We start from the raw sequence: 21,941 nt of genomic DNA on the forward strand, positions 1-21,941 counted from the left end.
CCAAACATAAGAAAATAACTTCGCATATAAGTTAAAACAATCAACTGGTTGTCAAGTCTCCATCCTTGGAAGTATTCAGTACTATACCCTGCACAGCCTGCTCAAACTGACCCTGCTCTGAACAGGTGAGTTGGACTGGGACTGGACAACTACCAGGGGCCACCTCAATGGTTGTGTGAAGAGTCTTCAAAAAAATCTGCAGTTCCTTATCCACTTAGTGGAGCTGAATCATGTGCTTACTACAGCACCCACGTTACACATATTCAGTTACTTAATGCAAACCTTTGAAAGCTGGAACATAAAATTCATAAATTCAGTTAGTATAAGCATCAAGTGAACTGAGAATGTATTTTGGAATTAGATCCTGCAACTGAAAAGTAAAAACTGTTTGGTTTTCAGTGATTACTGAGCACAAGTAATGTATTTCCTTTTCATTTCTTGTCTCTTGCTGAAGGAAAATATTTCATTGTTTCCCCCCTCTTTTCTTTTTTTTGGCATACTTAACATTGCTCATTAATCATACTGACAAGTATATAACCATGCAACTAAAAGCAAGTGAACAGCTAGGATCTGCAAGAACATTAAAGGACGAGATCTTCCCTTCAGGGTACTTAATAGGCTTTGCAGATTTTGAAAAAACGTAGTTCGAGAAGAACCATACACATTATAAGAACTCAAGATCCATTGACTGCTCCTGGTAAATCCACAACTGTTTCTTGCATGGTTTGGCTGTCTCATATTTTACATAATTTTTTTCCTTGAAGAACTGTGTAAAACAATGTTGTGAACTACAGCATCACATTTTCACTTGACAGCACAGATTGGTTAGCACAGACCTCAAAGTAAATAAATAAATCCCTTTCCATTCCTACTTCAAGAATTTGATGTGGGCCAGCAGTGTGTGCTTGCAGCCCAGAAGCCAACTGTGTCCTGGACTGCACCAAAAGGAACATGGCCAGCAGGGCGAGGGAGGTGATTCTCCCCCTCTGCTCTGCTCTCGTGAGGCCCCACCTGGAGCACTGCATTCAGCTCTGGGGCCCCCAGCACAAGGACATGGATGTATTAGAACAAGTCTAAAAGATGAAGAAGATGAGCAGTCTAGAAGAAGGCCACACAGATGATCAAGGGGCTGGAGCACCTCTCCTGTGAAGACAGGCTGAGGGAGTTGGGGTCGTTCAGCCTGGAGAAGGCTCTGGGGAGACCTTACAGCGGCCTTCCTGTACCTAAAGGGGCCTACAGAAAAGCTGGGGAGGGACTCTGTGTCAGGGGATGGAGTGATGGGACAAGGGGGAATGGCTTTAAACTAAAAGAGGGGAGATTTAGATCAGATGTAAGGACGAAATTCTTCACTCAGAGGGTGGTGAGGCACTAGACCAGGTTACCCAGAGAAGCTGTGGATGCCCCATCCCTGGAGGTGTTCAAGGCCAGGCTGGATGGGGCTTTGGGCAACCTGGTCTGGTGGGAGGTGTCCCTGCCCATGGCAGGGGGCTGGAATGACATGATCTTTAGGGTCCCTTCCAACCCAAACCATTCTGTGATTCCATCCATTGCTTCTATGATCCTATATGAACATATTTGTTGTGAGACTGAATCCAAAAGGAATACTACACACACACTTCAACTTTAGTTTTCAGATATTTCCTGGGAGATAACAGAAATGCTGTATTTTTTGTTAGGGTTTTTTCCCTTTGCCCCTAGTGCATTTGTTAGGCTAAGGTAAGGAGGGAAAGTGGGGTATAAACATTTCTAGATTCTCCCAACAACAATCTCAGTCCCAGTTTGCTTGAAAAAGGAGGGGAAAAAAAGCATCTAATCACTCCTCCAAGTCTGTTTTGTAAATAAAGTCACTCCTGTCACCAGTGGCTTCTCCTGTGTGAGGGTGTTGACACAAAACATAAATTTAATTCATTTACATGGTCATCAAAATGAGCCGAATTCTTCTGCCGCAGACATCAAACACCCTTGCTGGCATCTGCGTTGGCTGCCAGGATTTAACCAGTCAGCTGAAAGGCATCTCAGATACCGAGCAAGGAGGATAAGCACAAGACCCATGTGTCACCTCCAGCCTTGGGAAGGAGTAGGCCTGACAACCCCCCCCCCCCGGCTGTGTGGACCCCAGCTGGGCAAAGGACAGGGGGGCTTCTGCTGTCCTGCAAGGCCTCCCCTGTACTGGGAAACCACCTTGGCACTAGCCAAGGAGCTGAGGAGACCTTTCGGGAGGGCCTCTGGCTGGAAGGGTGCTCTCCTACTGCTTTCTGCTCATGGCATTTAAGTCGAGGCCTTCACAGATACAGACCACCCTTATCCTCCTACTTCTTCTACAGCCTTATTTCTGAGCAGAAATTTAGGCTCCTCCTTACTGCTCTTCTGTAGCCTTGGCAAGGGATAGAAAAAAAAATCATGTATCAACAACTTGGGAACCTTGCTTGATGCCTCATTTGTCATGGCGACTACTTAACTACTGGTCCAGCACACAGAAAAGAGGTCTTTCAGTTAAGGTTATTCATTCACCCAAAGTGGCCATAAGTATCTATGAAGGACAGAAAGACCACTTACGTTTTTTATTTAAAAGATAATTTTGTACAGTTGTAGCTTCATGCCATGTTGATGTTAGTTGATGGCTGGGAAACACACAGAGCAAGCTATATATAACTTAAAGGACTGCCAAGAGGAAAGAGGACTTCTGAGAGAATGACACGTAGGTGCAAGCTACAGCAGAAAACAGAGTGAAAAGCCTCTGACTCTCTGAAGTCAATCGAATCTCTGACACTGCATTGGAAAGTCTTTACCTTCTTGGAGCACTGCCTTCTCCACCGACCCCTGCAAACACGGTCTTTCTTTTTAAAGTCTACACAAAGCCACTAGAAAATTGGGATGATGACAGGGGATGAGTACAGAAGAAGGCTCCAGCAAAAAAAAAAAGGGGGTTTATACATCTGATTATATTTTATTACATATAGAAAACAGGAAAATGTGGTTTCTTAGAAGAAATGCAGGACATATTATTACTGCTCTCTACAGAACAAAAACCATGAAGAAATAACCAGTTGTTCAAGGTTGCCTTAGTGGCATTCCCAGTCTGCAACCGCTACTAATCCTCGCGACACAGAAAGCAGACAGTGAAGTTGAAGGGACAAAACAACCATAAGAAAAAAAAAAGAAAAAAAAACTTTTCTTGGACTCAAGAACTAGTTCCTACTGTGCACCTCTTTTTTATTGCTTTTGGCTAGGCTACTTATGCAAATGAGTGCCGACAGACTACTGCCATATGCTGTGTATGAGACAACCTGTCAAATGTGTTTAGAAAACTTCAGCTGGTGCAGGCTCTGGCAACTTGCTTGTTAGTGGCATTTTAATTCATGAGCATATTAAATCTGCAAGGCACAATCTGCTTGGGCAGCCTGCTAGTTTTAAGATGTTAGTCTAGACCTATAAAGCTTTAAATGGCTTGGGACCTATTTATCCAGGAGTCAAACTTCTTGGAGCTTTTCTGACAAAACAAGAATTATAAGCAGAAAATGCTGGTCACTACGTTGGAAACATTGCATTCAAAGTCTTTTGCAGCCAACAAATGTTCTTTAGATTCAAAATAGGATCCTATGGGGGTTTGCCTAGATTCCTTACAGTCGGGGACCCAGGACACATATGGTCTTCAGCCCTAAGATGGTCCTGTGGGAGGCTGCTGCTTCTGTAAGGCTGAAATCTCTCAGAGCCCAAATACCACTGCAGGCATCCCAGAGAGCTCAATCTGGAGCCAAAGCACCAAGAAAACGAGGGACAAGAATTTCAGCTGCAAATTGAAGAAAGGGAAAATTAATTTGTACCCAAAGTACATGTACTTCCATATCATTCTTCTGCAGAGGTATTAGGATGGTATTTCCTGAGCAGTTTCAGAGCCATGCCACAGAATATTGGGTGTGTTTGTGAAAGCTCTGTCACTCCTCACTCCCTGAAACTTCAGGGGCTTGCATGTCTGGAACAATCTTATTTTTTTCCGGTGTTTTATTAGCAGCCCCTTTCTGACAAATGCCAGGTGGCAAGGTGCCCAGAATCGTTTGCCAACTAATCTCAGAGGATTGGGCATCATGCCATTTGAATTAAAAAAGCTCAGCTCTAACTCACTGATAACAGTTAGGAAGCAAACCAATAAAACTGTGAAACAAAATGAATAATTTCTAAATGCACACAGATGATGGCTTCAGCTGAGAATGTTTACAGTTACAGAAAAAGACAGAAATTGGTAGTGGTCTCTTCCCCAGTATATAAACTGGTTTCAAACAAGAATAATCTGTTATGATTACTTTAGTTTCTAAGAACAGCAGAAAGAAAAAAAGGCATTTGCATATGTGATGACAAAGGTAACAATAAGTCTCTTCCCCCTAACATCACAGGGTTCCCTGCAATGCTGAGCTCAAGCTTCAGACAAGCTGTGCTACTCTGGTCACCCCACAGTGCGCAGGAGAAAGGGGGAGAAAAGAATTTGCATCTGAAGGGAGCAATGGATTTCTTTTCCTCAGCCCCTTCCTTCTTGCTTTTCGACATGTCCTTCCCAAATAAAGAGTACATGTAATTTATGAAGACCAATAAAATCATAAATAACCAATTAAAAAGCTCGAATAATCCTCTCAAATCTTGCCCACATCTACAATAAAACACAGGACGCTTCAGTATGCACACATAGATGAGCAAGCAAAAAATATGCTACAAATGACTAACAATTCTATAAATTGTGAACTGCTTTTCTCTAACAAGTTTTTAGATTTTATAGTGTAGAAATTCCCACATACAACACAGCCCAGAGCGGGGGTATGGGAAGGAAAAACACAAGGCTAATAAGGATGTGACTATTAGGAAATAAAACAATTCAAAACCATTTCCTATAACGCAATTTAAAAAAAATATGGGAGGCAACCCTGGCTTACTCTGACTGCTGTCTCTAAAAAGCCTGTCTGTGGTATTTACATCTCCTCTATTCTTTCAGGGAACACCACTCAGCAGAGGACAGTTATTTTTCCTTCAACTTCCTCGGTACGCCTCGCAAGGTCAGCGAACCCACCACAAGCAACATTTCTCTCTCTGAACATTTCATAGTTTAATTAATGGAGACAACAGCTAATGAGATTATATAAAGCACACGAAGAAAACTGCTCTTTTCCAGTGGCATAACGACATTCATTTTTTCAGAAACAGCTGTTGAAAAACAAGTGAGAAAGGAGTTTGCATGCAGCTCGCTCTGCCCCTACGTAGCACGCTGCTCTTGGTTTCAGCACTGAAATATCACCCTGGCCCCAGGGGTTTAAAAAAGATGGAGAAGGACTCTTTACTCAGGTAGATAATGATAGGACAAGGGAGAATGGTCTTAAACCAAAAGAGGATACATTTAGACTAGACACTAAGAGGAAATTCTTCACCTTAAGGGTAGTGAGGCACTGGCACTGGCACAGGTTGCCCAGAGAAGCTGTGGATGCCCCATCCCTGGAGGTGTTCAAGGCCAGGTTGGATGGGGCTTTGGGCAACCTGGTCTGGTGGGAGGTGTCCCTGCCCATGGCAGGGGGGGTGGAGTTAGATGATCTTTAAGGTCCCTTCCAACCCAAACCATTCTGTGGTTCTATGATGTTCGTCCAAAAGCAAAGCCCAGTGCCTGTCTCCCTTTTGCACACTCCTTGAGGAAAACAGAGCTCTGGGAGCCCTCAGCCTCCCAGGGTCTCTGCATGCAGCAGCCCCAGTTATGTCTGGACAACTCTTTCAGCCTGCTGCCTGCTTTCCCTGTGTCTGCTCCCAGCGAAAACATGGGCAACACCCCTCCAGCATCAGTGCAGCTCTGCCTGACCACCATGGGAGTCAGGCTGGCCCCCAAAGCAGTGCAGACAGCTGGGTTTTTAAACAAATTTTAACAAATCTTACCTACTGCTCAAATCAGCATATGGCAACAATTTGGATCAAGTGCAACACAACTGACTTTACAGACGGATGTAGCCTCCCATGCGGCACTACTCCAAGCCAACCAGGGACCATCCACAAGCAGAGAAGGACAATCTTATGCCAAGTACCACTGAACATTTGGCCAGGAAAGATCCAGGGCAAAAGAGCTGGCTCCCCAGATTTGTTGCTCTGGATGAGCATGCTGCTGCATACAGACACTTCAAACCCTGCTCTGCAAGCTCTGCTTCAAGATACAAACACTGACCTTGATGGAGAGGAGACAAAACGCAAGGCTTGTTGCAAAAACCCACGACTTGCTTCTGCCATCTAGTTTTTCTCCTGTGAGCAGCCCCACGTCCAGCACTGGCAGACTGCATGGAGGAGAGGAACCCAGAGCAGCCTCCTGAACTCTGCAGCACTTGCTCATCCTTTCTGCTGGCATGGCTTGCAGTAACGGTGACATACACAAGAAAACAAATCTACCAACAAAAGTAAAACAGAACATTACTGAAACACTGAATTTCTTACATACTGTACTCGTTCCATGACACATTTTTCTTCCAGTGCACAGCAGCATGTTGTCATATTGATCATTCGGCTGCTGCAGGATCAGATTAGTTACAGGGCTTACATTGCCAGATAGTCACAGATTTTCAAGTACTTCCACACATCCCATACTTGTCAAGGTCACAACACACCTCACACAATTCCTCAGGACATCAAATGCTATGGGTAGGCAGGCACTACCCAGATGTGCGCTGCATGCTATATCAATCCCATTGTCAACACTAAATAATCTTATAAGACAATTTTTATTTTTTACTTTTTTGAGGGGATGGAATGCTTAACACTTGCACACATAAAAATGAATGCAAATACTAAAAGTATGTTGTGCCACTCACATCCTACCATTGTCCTTATTTTAGTCACACTTTTAATCAAAATAAACTACTGTTCTCCCCTACCAACGACACGGCTGGTAACTTATCAACTACCTGAATACCAACATAAGACAGTTCACTGAAAAATTACATGTCCTGAAACGTGTAAAGCAATACCCGCTGCAACTGCATTTACTTTGGTATGCTGACCTTCTTCCCAGCATGAACGGATGTGACAACAGCCAGGTTATAGTTCACAGACTACAAGTGAAATACCCTGGATAAACAAGCTGGCCAGTGCCTGGCAGCTAGTTGTGCATGATCACAAAATCAGCTCACTTCAAAATCTCCGAAGCTAGAAAACAGCAAAGAAAAAATATCAAAGTTCCTGTGAGAAGTGACCCGGTGCCTGAACTTCAGATTCAATTATTCCCCGAGCCCTAGATTTGTAGATGAATCTGAACTTGGTAAACGTGCTTTTCCTACAGACTATCAAAACAAACGGGACTTTATTATGCAATTAAAATCAAGCACCATTTTTCTGTCATTACATCAGAATTTGCCTAAAGAAATCCACATTCCTGAAGCCGGAGTGCTCGAGCCATGCTACATGTGCTGCTGGAGGCAGGTTAAGTCGTTCAGGAATGCTCGGTGTCTCGTATCTGGCTTCAATTTTCCCTGGCAGTTATTTTCTTAGCGTTAAACTCCATTAAACCAGTGTGCCAGAAGGAGTATTTCCTTTTCCTTTTGAGGTGCTGTCCCATGAAAATCCTGTGTAGAGGGTTTTCGAACACGGAAATCACACAGCAACATCTCCATGCAGCCCTGGTTCGGCCGTGAAGAATGAAGTCACGCTGCCTCGTGCTGCCTAGAGCCAAACTGCTCTCCCATTTCCCACACCACACGTGTAAAATCTGCAGGTGAGGCTCTGCCAAAATCTGAAGAAATTAAGTGAGGGTAACAAGGAAATATTTCTTCTTAATTTCACGCAAAGCTCATAAAAAAATTGCTATGAATTTAGAGAAGGTACAGAGACATGGTATGCACGAACACTGTTACCTGAACTGCTTACTCAAAAGTAGTTCCAGTGACAACCCAAGGCTGAAGTCCTGTAATCTTCTGCTCATTTGGTTTATTCGGGTGAATACCCGGAATATAAAAACTGCTGTTTTCACACCATCCCCAGCAAGCAGAACTGAAGCAAAGGCTTTGGATGGCTATTTTATGTCAGAAGTACTGGCTTGAAAGCAATGGGGACAGCATGGTGTGGGTGGGCCTCACACTACAGCTGTCTTGAAACAAAGAGCCTATATATCAGGAAAAGCTCACTGGATTTATACCTTGGAAAAAATTACCTCCAACAGGAATGAAGATGAGGACGAGGATGTGAGTACACGTGTGTTTTGGGCAAGAGGGAGGAGAGACTCATGACACAGTAAAGAAAAAATAAGGAAGGCTGCATCCAAGCCCAGCTGCTACCATTTACAGTGTTTTTTAAGAGCTTTCTGACTGCCTTACAGTATCTGAGCAATACCAATATAAAATGGGAGTAGGCACTTGAGCTACCCATGGCACAAAACCTGTCAAAAAGCTGGGAAGTTCTGTTAATTCCATGTCTCTATTCAACTAAGTTGTCCCATGCATCTACAAACTGACTGGGAGTGACAAGGACCACCCCAGTAATGAAAAAAATGAGGGTGTATGAGGAGCCTAAACTTGAGATTGTGCTTTCCACCTCTATGTGCCGCTGCAGTGGGTTCAGGTTCAGGGTGCTTTTGCTGGTTAAGCAATGAGAAGTAGCAAATACCCCCACAATTCTTGCCACTGTGTATTATCAAAATAATATAAAGCATAATTTCATAAACAGAAGTGAAACAGAAGTGAACATTTCCAGGGCAAATCGTAGCCACAGCTCCCAGTGCCTACACCTGATTTTGCAAACGTATTTTATTACAAGTGAGAGCTTCAATTGCAACATTAGTTTAAAATGTTTGTCAGGTTTTCAGGTCCTAGGAGCTGTGACTTTCTACTGTTTCATCTGCCTAAACCAGCAGGTGTGCTCACCCAGCGGCAGCATCTTCCTGCGCCAAACAGCACCACTGACAGAAGCACCATCACCAGATCTGCCACTATGTCCCTTTGTACCTGACAGACACTGTTTTAGGGAACAAACCTGCCACATTTCAGCACGTACTGTGGGAGATGCAATAAAATCAGTGCTTCCCGAACCTCAGGAGTGCCCACATACAAAATATCTGTGAACAGAGGAAGCCCAAAGGACATAATAATGCTCTTGACAAGGGTGTCAGAAGTCAGGTAGCCTGGGGAGCACTGACATTTGCACACCTGAGGAAAGCAGTAACCTCCTGCCACGTGGTTTCAGCATTAGATGGAGCAGTTCCTCTCTAACCTGCCTCTGACACCATCACACAGCCCAGAGCCAGGCAAAGTCCTTCTCCTCTTTGAGCCACAGAGTGGGAGGTAAGTGGAGAATGATGGAGGGCCCATTACCAAAAAAAGACGACTTGTCCCACCTGGAGGAAATAAGAGTGCTCTGGAGAGGAAAGATACTGACTCTCCCTTCATTTTTCAGCAGGTTACTTGACCAATCCTGCCCCAGCCAAAATGGTATTGGGAATTAAGTCAATGCAGGGCTCATTTCCATCCCTCCCTCCTGATGATGCAGCTGTACGGAGCCTCCTCACCTTTGAAGGCTCCACTCTGCAAAAGAGATGACGACGAGAATTTTGCCTGCTACCTCAGAAAGGCCACGGCCTCTGACCACAGTGGGGTCGGAGGATTAGTGTGGATAGGAGCACTGATATGGGGCAAATCGGGGCATCTTCGTATTGAAAATCTCGCTCTTTCATGTTGCCATGCACAAAAACTTGCTGTTCACCACCTCTGCCTCTGAGTGATTTCTGCGTGGAAGCTGGGACCCTCAGTCTGAGGACAGTCACTTGGTGGGGGAAGAGAGAAGGGGAAGCCTGGGGTTATTTGATCCCTATGCAGAAAGGACACACATGGCTCCTTTTGCTCCCCACAGGGTATTTCACTTCAGGGGCCTCCACGTAGATTAAAGCTTGAAGCCTCTTTTGCTAACCTTCCTTTGTTTGGTTTTTCCCCTTTGCCAACTATTACGACTCCAGAGTCGCTGATAACAAAAGCAGATGTTTACAGCCACATGGGAGACTTCTTTGTATACAGTGGCTACTGCATTACATCGCATTAGTCACTCCGTGACACATACCATATGCATCATATTGATTAGTAGGCATTTTAAATCCCATTGACAGTGGTGGGATTAGATGTGCACAAATATCAAAATGTAGGCGCTCCTTCCCCATATGGTGATCATAAAAGCGGCCCTCAAATGCTGGTTTCCTTCACTGTCCTCATTCCCCATTAACAGAAATGTGTGTGGCTGGATGTATATTCTGTTGAGAAACAAGAATGACGTTTTCCAAGTGCTTAATCTAATTGCAGGACCATCACACTGTGATATATTTTAGAAAGCAGAACTTGGCTTCTATTTTGCATACTTCTGAAGCAAGAAATTATGCATACTGCAGTGCAAACACCTCTGCCATTCAGCACAACTGACAAACCAGGGAGTTTTATCTATTTTATAGCATGCAGAAAAGAGCTTCTAGAAGAAGAAACAAACCTCTTTGAGATGACTCACCGATATATTCACATCACTGCTGCCTGGCCCTGGCTAGGAAAACTCAGTCTGTGAATTACTTCCTGCCATCTACTCAATTTTTTATTTTATTATTTTCCTTCCAGTTCAGCATTGATTACCTTATTGGCCTGATTCACCTATAGTTTTACGTGACACCAAAGCCCTCAGTGCTGACCATCATCTTTCCTTTTGTCCATACTGAACCCGGTGCTGGTGCTCCCAGATCTCCTCTCACCCACACAATCGTTACTACAACCAAAGCCTGGTAGGCTTAGGCTTTTTATTCCACTAGGAATAAAACAACTGCTAGGCCACTTGGAAAATTTATGAGTACTATTTACAGACTAGGCATTTTGCTGAAATTGTAAGCACAGCTTTAAATTAGTAACTTAGGCAAACACTAATTGAATGGAATTGCTCAACTAGGGCTACGACATCCACATTAAGTTCTCATTAGATATCCATTCACAGCACAACCTGACTTTTCTATGCTGGCAGAGGCACAGATTTTAACTATCAGATCATGCCGGGGGTATAGCACAGGAAACTTTTTCTGGTGAAGTAACTTACAAAGACAACTTGTTACACAAAGCTGACTGGGATTTGACATTGTCACAATAAAATCTTGAGGAGATAGCTTAAAAGAAAATCAATTTTATAAGCATCATATATTAATACAACACAGGTGAGAGCCATTCAGATTCAGAAGGAAGGTGTGGTGAGGATAAAAAGAACTCTGTGGTCCCATCTTCCAATTGCAGGCCCAATTCCTAAGTTAGGTAGAAATACGAGATCTCTTACTATCACGAGTGTAATTTTAAGGGATTTGGGGATTCAGCTACTCCAACAAGAGAAGACCACTTTTAGTATTCATTTACTGTTACAAAGGGAACAAGCTGTTTTCTTGAAAAGGCTGTTTGCATGCTCAGTATGGCCTACCACAATATATTCACCAAGGACTGATAGAAGTAGATGAAATTATCAGATCAAATCCCTGACCTCTTGTATACGTTAGGAACTGAGGTGTTACAAAACCAGTCAAAAATGTGTGTTTTTCATCAAACCCCAGGTAACAAACTCGACTGCGCAGCCCATTTGCTGCACTGCAGTGTGCACAGTCTGCTACAGCTCCATCCAAGGTGCCTCAGGATCTGAGCCCTAACGGGAGACAAACAGGACTGTTCTGGCTCGGTTTAGGGCTTTTGGGACCCACGTGCTAGCACCGCTTTGGGAGGCTCTGCAGCACGCTGAGGACCTGGTGGGGCTGAAACCCCCTGGTTTAGCCTCAAAATCACACTGGCAAGGGTAGCCACAGCCATGCCATTTCTGTGCTGGGGCAACGTGGGCGTATGTTTATCTACCATCTTCCCCTACCCTTCTCAGCCCAAATAGACCAAACAAAGCCAACTTTGCAAATAAATGTGTATGGTGATAGCTTTTGCTTAGCAGACCTCCGCAGAAGACCCGAGCTCTCTCAAGAAAATTCATGGGTCAATTTAGGGTCAATTCAAGCTTCTCAGTAGGCTGAATTCTGTGTCACAGGACATCCATGGGCAGCCCCTAAACTGATAAGCAGCCTTAAAATTGCAACTTCTCCAATAGCCCCTTAACTTCATGCAAAGCAACAGTTGTGACTACAAACACCACATTATGTTTCAAGTGATAATCTCACTTTTTTTTTTTTTTTTTTTTTTTTTTTGCCTGTGACATATGAAGCAGCAAGTATCATGCTACTGATACTCAACTGAAGCAGCGCTCCCTTGATGGGATTCACCGTGCCGGAAACAGGGAAATAGAGGACTTACAGTCAGGTAGGTTTTTCTTTATTCTGGTGCAACTTGTGCTCTTTATGACAAAACAGATGCAAAAGACTATAACCCCAACAGAGACCACTCCCAGACATGACGATTCACTCGGAACAAGTTTTGATTTCACACTGAAGTGCTTGCTAAGTCTCATCAAGAGACCATACCAACCGATAGCTTCTACCAGCTGCCTGTGAATCACATCAAAGTGAACACCTGCTCAAGCTTTCAGGTGAGAGAATTAGGAGATACGTTTGGCCACGTGCATGTGTCCATCTTTTTGTTTCTCCTTGCATATCAACTGCTTGCCTCCTCAGCTTTTGCATTTATGCCATGAGTAGCTTCACAATCCTTTCTTCCAGCCTAGAAACAATCACAAGGAAGGTGATCTTAGACAACCTCTATATGATCCTGCAAGCAGAACAGGCTTTGATCTAAGAAATTTCTTCTCGTTTGTTAATTCTGAATAAAGCCCCAAAGTCAAACCCACCATTTATGTGCAAAGATTAAGGCTCAGTCCAGCAGAATCTTTGCTCAATTATATTGTATATTGGATTCCCGTATTTAAAATGGATGCAATAATGTTTTCATACTTTACAGAAATTCAGGTATGCCTTTGGTGCAGGCTATTTTAGCTTGTTTTATGATAGATTTACAAGCACAAGTCAAACAAATAGGTTTCTTAATGGATGCAAGACAGCACCAAACAAGTTACATGCAAATCCAATTGGTTTAAATGCAAAGGGAGCAGAGTCAAATCTGATTCATCCGACGCAATTACATACAATGTCAATCTCCAGCCTGAGAGGCATGTGGTCTGCTGCTATGCACCATTTGCACCTGGCTCTGCACAGCTGGCTCGTGGAGCCGAATCACTTCACAAATTTTGTTCCACTTGGAATTTGACTTAGCTGCATGGCCAGCTATTTGCCTCATCCTCAGCCCCAGATCAGAGACCTGAATGGCATCTTGCTCTGTTACTCAGCATGTTTTAGACTTGAAAACAATTTTAGAGCAGAAAGGGGAGGGGGTGAGGGAGGTGTCAAGATGGTTTAGCTCCGATGGTTGATGATCTAGGATTTCAATCTACTTTTGGAACAGTATGAATCCCACGCAAGTCCAGCTCCATTGTTCAGTGGCACCGCTCCTTTCCTGGCAGCAGACCCTTGGAAACTGCAGAAGGTGCAAAACCCAACTGAATCGAAGTTCTCCTAAACATTAGAAAAACATGAGTCTGAAGCTTGCAGCTGCATTTTATCACATTTATCCATATAAATAGACCAAACCCAAAGCGGATCCAGACCTGAACTTTTCACCTTGAGTCCCTCTGTGATGAAAATGTATCTCATTTTGTCAGTCAGACCAGAAATTCTTTAAGAGACTTGTATTATATTTCTAGCTAAGGAATAACACTCTCACCAAAACCCTACTGTGCTATGGTGCCTAAAATAGTTAGCTCACTAATATTGTCCAGGTTCAGAGGTTACATTTTGAACAACATGTTTTGACTGAATAGGTTTTTTTTTTGCTTTTTTTTCCCTCTTAATAATCCCTTCAGCTTTTCCCCATCATTTATCTTCTTGCAGCATAAGTGACTCTGAGCCTGGACGGGTTTCAAATACCAGTGAAGAGAACACTCCCCTCCTGCGGGCACCACCAGAGCACCACGAAGAGGGGAAGAGATTCAGGAGGATACCACAATTCCTTTGCCTGATCTTCGGCATATCGTATATCCTGGAATGTCTCCTATTATGTCTTGAATGTCTCACATAATGCATAATAAAATTACCGATGACTAATCAACTGCCCTACTTTATCAAGCCCTGTCTTTGGTCAGAAACAGATGGTTTCACAGCCCTGCGGTGATTCGTACCCCACACTTAATCCCAAGACATCCTCCTTTCAAAACCATAGCTTGCAAAATTTCAGAGAATGTTCAAAAAATTATAAACTGTAGAATTCATAGAATTTGAAGATTGTATAAAAGATATGAATCACATGCTCTGGATACAGACATTATCAGTATTTAATTTGGGAAGTATTTTTAGACCCCAGAAGCTGGGATTTTAAGCTTAAGTAGCGTAATTAGCTGAAGTCAACTCTGCACTGGCTGTCCTAGCAGGGAGTGAGGGAGACGCTCGTTTTCTCGTTAAGAGCAAATATAGCCAACATTACCACTCTCTGACTTTTATCTCAGGGAGTCAAGCTCAGACAACCTTGTACCACACGTCCTGTTGCATTCAGTGTCAAGTTAACAAAAATTGACAGTGAAGTCTGATGCCTGAGCTACTGTGCCATACTGGACTGAAGCCAGACCCTACGGAGCCAGCCCAGGATCCTCAGGGCTATTAGCACAGCTCTTGCAATCTGGTTTATTTGCTCATGAGAAGAAAAAAAAAATCAAAGGTGATTTTTTACCATTTTCTTAACAAATATCTAAAGGCAGATGTCAGCCTTTCAAGGTATTCAAATACCTAAATAAGTTAGAAATATCTCCAGTCAATTTCAAAATAGTAGAAAACCAAGTTTCCCACAAAGCATCAGCCTTGAATCTTAGGTGACTGATGAAACAGACTGCCTTTTAAATGAAATAACAGTTTCCTAAACCAGTTCTGGAAAGTCTCTGCTGTGACACTCATTCACTCACATTGATGACTTTTTTCTCAACCAGAATCCATTACTAGCTTCTTTATCATGTTTTGGGGGGGAGATGTGCAGGCTGCCCCTCCCGTCCAGGCCATGGTGTTCAAACACCACAGTTCTGTCCCTCAAGCAGGTTTTTACTCAGTCCCACGAATGACAGAGCATGTACAAAGAAGGCATAGATTGTGTAAAACACGATTCCTGGTACATAAAACAAGGACTCCTGATCCCTGATCCAACCCTGCTGCAGAGTAAATCAAGAGCAACTCTGGCTATGCTGCTGCGAAGCAGAGCCTACCCTCATCCTAGCACATGAATATACAACATGAAGCACACGGGACTACAAAGCCTCTGATACAACTCTAGGCTTGTACAGATCACAACAAGACTTTAATCTGGTAAACTCCAGTGAGAACACAGAAACTGGAGCTTGGTGCTTTGCAGAGGTTTTTGCTCTTGCTCTCGGATCCATGCTGCTGCACATGCACAAGCAGTGAGTTTACAGAGGGGAAAAGGAGGACAAGGGTGCAGCAGATCTCCATTTATCCTGTGCAGAGAGAGATGGACTCATTCTCATAACAGGGGATCAGCTGTGTCAACCAGCAGCTCCTCTAATCACCGTCATTGCATCATCCAGCTCTGGAACAAAACTAACACAGCCTTAATTGTGATGTGCCACGGCTGCAGCATGTCATATGTGCTATGAGCCATCAAGGTGCAAACATACTTTTACACATCATCCAAATTCAGAAAAAGAAGCGTTTAAAGTTATAGAATCAAAAAATAATCTAGGTGGGAAGGGAACTCAAGGACATCTGGCTCAAGCCCCCGCTCAAAGCACATACGAACTAGCTGCCACACTGCATGCAATAAAAACAGGAAATACCACGACACCCAAACCCAGCATTCCCTTTAATGGGGCCACGGTTTGCTACATCCACTTGCGAAGTCTCTGTTGCGCTAATGAAAAGTATCAAATCCCCTTTCTTCCACTGAGTGGTTCTCAAATGCAAGGGTCGTATCATTCAAGAGCTGTTTTTTCTATCCAAAGACACCCATTACACCAAAGAATCTGCAGCTGTTAAAATTGCCTGGGCTCACGCACTGAAATAGCTCTGCCTGGCTATTCAGAAATATGCTTAGCAAAGGGCGAGATGCCGCAGCTATTGGCTAAAAGGGAGGCTGAATCTACACAGGGAAAAAAAATAAAGCAAACTAGGAATCATCTTGCTTGAGCTGAAAATGAAGAGCTGACCAGAAATATTTTGTTGTAATTAGGAGAATAAATGTAGGAAGTGATAAAATGGGTGGGGAAAAAAAAAAAAGAAAAAAGGAAGGAGGAAGAAATCATTAATGCTTAAACTTTTCTTGTTTCCAGAGTTGACAGCATTTGAGCAGATACGAAGAGCCAGGGGTACTTGAGAGATAAATGTCTGTTGTTCCTTCCCATTGTCCTTCTCATTGCATGAGTTTCAGCTTCAAAATGGCAGTGCTGCTCAGTGCTGCAGAAGGTAGGGACTTCAGAGACATGCTCACGAAGCTATGTCATGTGAATAGCTCCAACAGCTTGCCAAGTTTATTGAATTCAACTCTGAAGCGCTCCATGCTGGCTTTCTTGCAATGCCTGAGCAACATGCAGAATGAATGGCGTAACGCTGCCTTCACCAAAAGCAAAGGCAAGGTTTGCGTTTGTTCCTAAAGGATCAGGCTTTAGGCTCATAGAATCACACAATCATTAAGGTTGGAAGAGACCTCCAAGATCATCTGGTCCAGCCATGCCCCTACCACCAATGTCACCCACTAAACCATGTCCCTAAGCACCACGTCCAGCCTTTCCTTGGACACCCCCAGGGACGGTGACTCCACCACCTCCCTGGGCAACACTTTCCAATGCCTGACTGCTCTTTCGGAGAATAAATGTCTCCTCATTTCCAACCTAAACCTCCCCTGGTGCAACTTGAGGCCATTTCATCTAGTCCTGTTTACACCATCTTCCCCTTCTCTGTCCTGTAAGTATACAGAGTCTTGCATGAGCAGCGCTATTGCCAAGTACTCCATTAACCACACATCTTACTGCATCTTGTAACAGCTCTATGGAAACAAAACAATCCATGTTCCTTGCTTATTACACCAACTGGACTTTGCAATTTCCCCCCGCAGAAGCTTCCCTAAGGTAACTCTCAGAGAAACCATACAACTACAGCCAGCCTGCAGTCCTCTCCACTACAGCCTAGCCTCACTGCCTGATGCCTCCGTCCCCCTTGGAGCCCTGCTCTGCTGAGCACAACCCCTCCGTGTCCAGGCCGGGGCTGCTCTACTGCCGAGGGCAGCGTCCACCTGCCCTGCCTACGGGCCCTCGGTGTCCAGCCAGTGGGGCCGGGTATTCACCACACAAAACCACAAGTCCACTTGTGTAATTCCTCACAGAAGAGAAGCCTCTGTTCGCACAGATCGAGCCCCATCGAGCAGCTGCCAGAGCAGCAAAAATAATGCACCAGCGATGCAGAGCACGAAGCTCACGCTGCATTCAGTTATGGGTGCCCCAGGACGGAGAGAAAGCAGAAATGCTGCAGCCGCGCCTGAGGAGAAAGGCTATGTTCAGACATAATGCAGCCCTGCCACAGAGCGCTGCTGTTTAGCCATTGTTTAAAATGTCACGTAGTCAAAACGCCCACTTTTCAAAGGTCTCCTCAGGGCATGACGGGAGGAGATCAAGTGTCTGGCAGCGAGGACGCAGCTGGGACAGACAGGAGCACGAACACACAGCTACCCGCACTGGGGTATCGATGGGCACGCAGCCAGCACTGCCGTCGTGCAGCTCCCCTTCTCGGCAAGGAAGGATGCCGGGCATTTGAGAGCAGCCTCTGAAGAAAAGGTATTTCTTCTGTTTGTTTGTTTGTTTGTGTTTGTTTGTTTGTTTTTCTATTTTAATAATAAAAAATAAATTACCCAGAACTCATGCTGAAGTAAGCAATTTTAGAACCTCCTAAATGCAATGACCTATTGCATCTACGACATCTTTTCAACTTAAGCAGTTAAGATTTAATTTCATAAAATAAGCAGCTTACATCAGTACCCATCCATAACCAAGCTCTGACAAAGCCTATCTGATACACACTTATTACTTAACAATTTCAGATCAAATCACAATTCAAACTCCATTAATGTAAATCCATTTACGAAATTCCCTTATTTCATGAGAATCTGCAATCCCTCAAAGGACGTTTCATTTATTCTGACATACATCTAAACATTCCAGTAAGTGGGTAATCAAGATTAACCTGCAATGGCTTGCCATGATGACAATTTCGATTTTAAAATTGTAACTATTGCCATATTATTGCCATAGGGGCAATACAAGTTGGGATTACGACTTTCCCAATGCAAAAATAGCTTGTGAACACTTACCACATTGTGGCAGTCAGTTCTTCAGTCCTGCAGAAAATCACAATGCTACAGATGCCTCTGGATCTGCCCTTAGATTGCTCCATCCTCTAAATTTGAACTATTTCAACATTTTTGCTTTTATTTGTTATTTTTTATTACAGAGAGTTCAGAAACTACTTTGGAAAATGCTTTCTTAACGCCTAGTGCAGTTACATAGATTGAAAGGTGAAGTTCTCCCAAACAAAACAGAAATTTTCAAAAATGTTTTGATTCCTCCCTGCCACGATTCTTGCTTGGAAGCACGAGAGGTGACACAGAAATCCCAGCTGATTCAGTTCCTGGCAGTGGTGGTGAAACACACATCGCACCTGCCCTTTCATTTCTGCTGATTCCCGAGTGACTGCCCGTGCCCTTGAGCAGCAGGTACGTGCGGCCCCCATACCTGGCGCTCTGCTAATGCTCATCAGTATTCATGATGCACCTCCAACAACATACTTAGATGACTATGGAGAGCCTCGCCTCAAGCCTGCTCTCTCCTGCTTGTCATAATGCAGCACCACGAATAACTTGGCAGTTGGCAGTTCCTCTGCCTATGCCTCACAAAAAGTTGCCTCTGATCACAAAACAGGCTCTTCTATATGCACGATAGAAAGGCCAAAGATATTATGGTTGTAACGCTATCTTTCTTGGCAAATATCCTAGACATAATTGAATTTTAGATATATATATATATATATATATATATAATTTGATCAAGAAATGCAGCCTGAAGTCTCAATATAAAATTGCACCGAACATTTTAGTGTTATTTCTTTAATCTTGGCTTATCCTATATTCTTTAGACAAATTCCACAGCACGTCTGAGCATATGATTTGTTCTCATCACCTTCTAGGCTCCAAGAGTTATTTTCAGTTCCAGACCCAACTTTTAGTTATAGCCTGCTCTAAAATCACTGCATATCTGTAATTGGCCTTAAGACTTGAAATATGGTCTGAGACACACAGCCCCCTCCCCAGATGCAAGAGACTGACAGGAAAACACTGGGAAACTACCCAGGCACAAAAGGTTATTGGAAAGTAATCAATCTTCCCCTTATTCCTGACCTGTTCCTTTCAGCCCTCAGTTACACACTACCTTTTGTCTTCTCCGCAGTCCGCAGAACAAAGCACGCGCACAATTCAGCAGCGTTCCCTGGAAGAGGGCCTGGGGAAACCTCCTTCTACAATTGGCTTGCTGTTCTGAGAAACCTGTCTTCTAGCCATCATTAAAACGCTTCGTATTAAAACAGCCAAAAAGCACGAGCCTGAAAAATTCACCTAAATACGCCTGCTAATAAAGCGGCAAGGTACCCTCAGATGTATGTTGATCGTATTCCTGTGTTCTCCAGGTACGGAAATAAAAAACAGATATTCCCCTTATTTAGTAAAACACAAGAATAGACTTAGAAATGTTTTACCCCAGGGCTATAAATTATTAAGAGAGATCTTGCGCAGCCTGGGAAAAAAAAACTTCATCCTGGCAATACTTTCTCCAGCGCTATTAAAATGTGAAACAAGAAGACAGCCGATCGGGGGAACTGCTGTGACTTACAAAAATACAAATGTTTGTGACTCCACTTTCCCACGTCTTTTCCAGCTCTGAGATTAACAATATATTGTGTCAAAGTTAATAGAAAAGAACAATGAGCTCTGCAAGTGTTGGGTGTCACTGGGTGGACCGGGGGGTCTACCTACCAGGTGAAATACCTACCAAAAGCCAGCAGTCACCTCAAGGCTGGCTGTTGAATCACGTTGCCTGGATAACCTGGGGAATTTTCACTTGCTCTCAGCCATGGCATTTAACATACCGGAGACAAGCAATTCATGCTCCAGAGCTGGCATGTCCAGCAATATTAAAAACTACTCAAATTTCCAAAGTGATGCTCATTTTCAAACTTTTTCCTATGCACTTCCACTGACCAATTTTGGCCAACAAATTAATAACTCAAAGGGGCATATTCATCTTAACCACACATTTATCAAACTGTTTATTTCTGTTACCAATTAAGAGCAAAACTGATAGCTGAACTGCAGTTTCCAGGATATACCACAGCCCAGTGACATAATGAAATCTGGTTGTAGGTTTCAGGACAACTTCACAGGCTCACAGCATGGCTGAGATTGGCAGGTACCTCTGGAGCCATTTGGTCCAACCCCCTGCTCCAGAGCAGAGCAGGGGCAGGCTGCCCAGGACCACGTCCAGGTGGGTTTTGAAGATCTCCAAGGGGGGAGACTCCAGAGCCTCTCTGGGCAACCTGTGCCAGTGCTCAGTCACCCACATAGCACATAAGTGCTGCCTGGTGTTCAGAGGGAACCTCCTGTGCTCCAGGAGCAGAAGCACTGCGCACCGCTGACAGGAACCTGGCTCCATCCTCTTTGCATCTTCTCTTCAGGAATTTAGAGACACTGATGAGATCAATCCCACCCAACCCCACCCCCCCGGCATGTCTGTGATGGCAAATGGAGACTTCCGAATTCACGCAAATCACAGAATTTAAGCATACGCTTTCTGAAAACATGCTCTGGTGCACCCCTGCTTTCTGAAGCGCTTTTGCAGTGACACTAGACAGTTGAAACACACAAAAACGTTTTGTTTTGCTTTTTAAGGCTTTTCTGAAATATGTCTGCATAACATACCACAACAGATTATATTGGGTAGATTGGGATAAAGCAAAAAAAGGCAGTGTTCTTTACCTGAGATTTGTCAGGAAGGCTCTCCCCTAAAGCTATACAGGTCTGTGTGGAGACTACAGACTCAGGGGGAAGACAGACATTGACTTTGCAATTGGGGGAGAAGGGGGAAGATATGATATAGATATCACACAGAAAACAAATGCAGGTAATACCGATTACTATTATAAAAAAAAAAAAAAAAACACTTGGAAATAACACACAAAAAGCCTCCCAGTACATAACAGAAAAAACTCCATTTAAAAAAAAATAATAAAATGATCATAGTTTCACATTAACATTTTGCACTTATGATGCAATTTCACTGAAACTGTGTAAACAAATGGCCTCAAAGAACTTCAGAATAATAATACAAATATTCATGAACAGCAGTATTTGCAGATATTCTCTTTTTGTTTGTCTCTAGAGAATTAACTCAAGATGGTTTTAAAGCAAACATTAATGTGCCTGAAACTTCTGTGCTGTTGAATGCAAAAAAAGCCTTGAGGAAAAGCTATCCTTCCAAGATCAAGAAATCAACAAAAATGCTACAAGAACAGCTGGTGTATATCTTCATTTATCTCAAGTCACCTTTTGTACCCTCACCAGACCCTTCCCACTGCCTGAGCAGCAGCTCCTCAGCTACCAGGCCGTACCTGGATGGACAGGAGAGGGCTGCTCCCGTCTCAGCAAACACCAACTCGAGTAGATTAAACGTGTGCTTAACTCCTGCCATCTCACTGCTTTCTAACAGCACTACCACTCAAACAGAACTCTCATTCTGACAATCAGTCAGGACTGCAATAACAGTAAATGCAAGAAATTGAATATTTTGAGGTTGAGAATGAGAAAAGGAGCTAAAGTGCATGAAAAACAGCCTTCTGCCAGCAGCAAAAAACAAAGGATAGG

General features: G+C 43.6%; 1 protein-coding gene and 1 long non-coding RNA gene across 10 annotated transcripts in view; one reads left to right on the plus strand and one right to left on the minus strand.

The window, feature by feature from the left end:
* The window catches only part of FHOD3 (formin homology 2 domain containing 3), a 410,386-nt gene that overhangs the window by 230,648 nt on the left and 157,797 nt on the right, over nucleotides 1-21,941 (minus strand). The gene's annotated exons all lie outside the window — the stretch shown is intronic.
* On the plus strand, nucleotides 12,667-21,585 carry LOC310895415. Its single transcript, XR_014580660.1, has 2 exons — nucleotides 12,667-18,746; nucleotides 19,477-21,585. It is a non-coding gene; the product is annotated as an uncharacterized lncRNA (long non-coding RNA).

The sequence above is a fragment of the Anser anser genome (assembly GCF_964211835.1).
Source record: "Anser anser genome assembly, chromosome: 2".
Classification (NCBI taxonomy): Eukaryota; Metazoa; Chordata; class Aves; order Anseriformes; family Anatidae; genus Anser; species Anser anser.